This window comes from Carassius auratus, unplaced genomic scaffold (genome assembly GCF_003368295.1).
Source record: "Carassius auratus strain Wakin unplaced genomic scaffold, ASM336829v1 scaf_tig00040859, whole genome shotgun sequence".
Lineage (NCBI taxonomy): Eukaryota > Metazoa > Chordata > Actinopteri > Cypriniformes > Cyprinidae > Carassius > Carassius auratus.
Window position 1 is genome coordinate 5,660 of NW_020526613.1, and position 4,303 is coordinate 9,962.

Genomic DNA, 4,303 nt, shown 5'->3' on the forward strand with positions numbered 1-4,303 from the left:
ATTAATTAAATATGTGATATAATTCGTTTACTTTACTCATTTTAACGTTTTCATTTCATTAATATTGGTGGCATAGCAAGACAGACGAAGCTCCGTCGTGAATACACACTCTCTTGTATGTTTTGCCTCTTTCTGTCGTTGTTTTTAATCGCTTTTCGACGCCACGCTCTCGTTGAGGGGGGAGCGCAGCACGCATGCGCAGAGCGCGTTGTCGAAGACAAGTAAATAGAAGCCGCGCGGTGACGTCACCGCTCCCACACCGAGAGCTCGCGGGCTGGAGCGCGCACACTGCCATGAACTTCGGAGCGTAACTTCGCCGTTTTTCTCGCTTTTCGGACGAGTGGGAAACTACAACGAGATTTATATATTTTTTCCCTCCTCCTTATCAAAACAGGCAACATTCGGAGAATTTCGTTGCATATTTCTGCCTCTTTTTTTCAGCAGCATGTCGTCTGCGGCGGTCGCTGCCTCGCGCAGGCAGTCGTGTTATTTGTGCGATCTGCCCCGCATGCCGTGGGCGATGATCTGGGATTTTACCGAGCCCGTGTGCCGCGGATGCGTCAACTACGAAGGAGCGGACCGCATCGAGTTCGTGATCGAGACCGCGCGGCATCTGAAGCGCGCGCACGGGTTCCAGGAGGGCAGATCACCGGGACCGGTGGGCAAACCGGGGAAGGACATCCAGCCCATGAACCACACGGAACCGGGCTCGCGTGCTCCGCAGCCGCTTGATCGCTACCCGCTCGCGTCGGACAGACCCCCCAGACTGGGTCCGGAGTACCAGGGGCGACAAGCGAACGGGATCCCGGTGCCGAACGGGTTTCCAAAGCCCGACGAGCCCCCGGAGCTGAACCGCCAGAGCCCGATCCCGCGTCGGACCGGCGCCTTGCCTCCTAACCTGGTTCCGCTTGTCAACGGGAGCATCCCGCCGGTACACGCGCTTAACGGGAGATCCGTGCAGATGGGGATCCCTCACGGTGCTTTAGTGGCGGAGCATGTGGGCAAGCGAGGGGACGACATGAAGGACAAACACCGCGCCGACAGCATGAGCGACCCGAGCGACGGACACAAGCGACTCGAGGACTGGACTCAGAAGGGCAAGACGGTCCGGGAGATGATGACGCTGCAACAGCCTCGACTCCCGGTTCAAGAAGGAGCATGCACCGCTCCCGCACAGGATAGGATACGAGAGCAGCTCCAGTGCCTTAAAAACAGGTACAGATCACTGCTTTCAAGCTACACACGTAATCTTACGCATGCATGTATTTTTTAGAATACATATTTTAGACATCCATGCATGCATTTTGCGTCTATACGTCATTAATCAACAGTTAGAGTAGTTTAAAACATTAGTGCATGCTTCTAACCTCCAAATTCATAATGCTACAAAATCCAGTCGTGTGTTCATGCATGCCATTTGGCTTTCAAAACATCAAAACGTGCTTTAAACTGGATTTTGTGTGTGGCGTTCAATTTTTAGAATAATTTGAGATATCAAAACATGCTCCGGATTATTCACAATCGTATTTATTCATGCATTCTCCAGAGCATGCGTTTTAACTCCATGCAGTTTTTTGTGTGCATGCTTTTATTTTGTCTTTTAAAACACTAGCACATGCTTTTAAGCTGTAGATTTGTATTTTTTTAAACTGGATCAGTATTTAAAATAATCTGAGATGTCAAAACGTGTTGTGAATACGCATGCATTTGTGTTTGAGTCCGAGCATGTTTTTAAACTCTAGATCATGCATCTTGATTTCTTTTGCACTTGCATTCATCAAAGCATGCTTTGAACTCTCTAGATTGTGCATTCGTAATGTTTGGAAGAATAAGAGATGCACATCGCTGCCATTTCATCACCCAGTGTTCGGCACATGGCACATTTTATATGGGGCCAGAAAATAGTGCCAACAGCAGGCCATGCATGAAGCGCTGAACTAGTGAAGGGCTGTTTTAGTCGAGTATTAGTTGAGTGTTTATCTCTCTCTCTCTCTCTCTCTCCATGCAGACCGTGGTAAGCACTCTCGGGGAATTAAAAGGAAACCCTCTCCCGAGCCGGACGGGGAGGGCAGTGCCTCCAAGCTCAATGGCGAGGGTCAGCCGTGGTTGCCGTCTCCATCCGAGGTGCTCAAGATGCCCTCTTCATTCGCAGCCGCTCCTCCCTCGACGATCTCCCCGCATTCGCGCACCACCCCGCCAGAGGCGGCCACCGCCGCGCAGAACGGCCAGTCACCGATGGCCGCGCTCATTTTGGCCGCGGACAACGCGGGCGCCGGTACCCGGCTCACCTAAAGACGGCGGCAACCAGGTGCACTCCACGACCTCGTCAGCCGCGGGACGGCGCAACAGCGGGAGCCCACAATCGCCCTCGGCCGGACAGAGGCGGCTCGCGCTAGGAACGTCGGGAACGTCGACCGCGCACATTCCCGGCATGGACCCGCAGGCCGGGCATCCGCAGAGCATTCCCGATTCCTCGGTGGCACCCGGAAGCGTGCCGTTGTGCTGCACCCTGTGCCACGAGCGCCTCGAGGACACTCATTTCGTCCAGTGCCCGTCCGTTCCTTCGCACAAGTTCTGTTTCCCGTGTTCCCGCGAGAGCATTAAACAGCAGGGGGCGACGGGAGAGGTTTACTGCCCGAGTGGCGAGAAATGCCCGCTTGTTGGATCCAACGTACCATGGGCGTTCATGCAAGGCGAAATAGCCACCATATTGGCTGGGGACGTAAAGGTTAAAAAGGAGCGGGACCCTTGAATTAGCATTTTTCGCGCATAATATACACAACTCATAATGCATACCATCCAAACGTGAACTAACCGGACATGTACATATGGACTGAAAGGAACTGTACACTTGGTAAACATGGCTGTATAATTTTTTTGATTTTCCCTTTTTTTTTTTTTTTGAATACATTGTGTTTCTATGTTTCTTCCGAAGATAAAACGGTATGTACGCGCTATAACCCCCCCCCCCCTCATTCAGTGGTTGTACTAGTAGAGCTGGTGGCAGTCCATGTTTAAACACAGAATGTGACTAATACTCTTTAAGCACTTGGCAAGAACTGAAACGCTTTTAGCTGTATTGTATGCACTTGTTTAAAAAATTGCCAAATACAATTTCTGACCTTGTAATAACAATCCTGACGTGTCTGTGGTTGGCTTCTTGTCTGCCCTCGCTGAATCATTCACCGCTCAATGAGAGCGAAAAGGGAACTAAACAAACCCAAGCGTCAGCCCGGGAGATTCTGTCCTGGTGCATGCTGGGAGTTCATTGCCTCAGTAATGGTGACGGATATCACTGCTATTTGCAAAGGTAAAGTAACCAGAGAACGCTTGAATTTGGAAGAGTATCTTTGTTTTGTTTTTTTCTCCTCTTGCATGCATGCAAGCTGTGACTTGTATGGCACATTGTTTTCAGCCTCCATGTGGAGTAACCTAATGCTGCGTGCAAGACGACACTCCACGTCTATTTTTACTCTCATGCTGTGCATTGACGAGCTCGTAAACAATCTTTCCCTTGGCCTTTTTTGGTGGATAAAGACATGCAATGTTAAACATGCTCTCCAGGAGCAGATGGGGCATCTGAAAAGACATATTCATGATTTTATTAGCTACTTAGTTAACATAAACTTTATTATTTAGATAAAATATCCAATTAAATAATGTATTAGTAATGTACATTAAAGATTAATACCTGCTTGCGTCGCTAACTAATGTTAATAAAGGAAAACGCTTGAGCTTTTAATTTCTTAGTCTTGCACTAATCGGCTTTTGTTAGATTTAATGAGAACTTTTCAAATTCATTAGTTATTGTCAATTTCAACATTTAACCTTATATACAACAGATTACGTTAATGTTATGTTTGAACTAACAATGCATAGTTGTATTTTCATTAACATTAGGAAGCAAGGATAAATGTTGTATTGCTCATTGTTAGTTAATGCATTCAGTAATGTTAACTAATGGAAACACTTGAGCTTGATGTTTTCCAGTCTTGCTCTAATCGGCTTTTGTTAGGTTTAATCAAATTGAACTATTCAAATGCATTAATAATGGTGCAGGCTTAAGCTATCGGCGTTGGCCGTCGAGCCGTAGCATATGCTTAATAAAATGTGGCGTATCACGTGGTGGCTGTGCTGGAATTCCTGAGTCACGCTCGATCGCCCGTCTCTCTCTTCACTGTTCTCACACAGCACTCAAATGAATGGAGATCTGTTCTTACACAAGTCACATGTACTCCGGGTTAACCCTTTCACAACCGGGTTGACCTGGAAAACAGATTTGGCTTCCAACTGGAATATTTTG

The 4,303-nt window shown here is 48.0% G+C and overlaps 1 pseudogene; it reads left to right on the top strand.

Moving 5' to 3' along the window:
* Positions 1–227: 227 nt before the first annotated feature.
* Positions 228–3,137, top strand: LOC113084881 (interferon regulatory factor 2-binding protein 2-B-like; annotated as a pseudogene).
* The last annotated feature ends 1,166 nt before the right edge of the window (positions 3,138–4,303 follow it).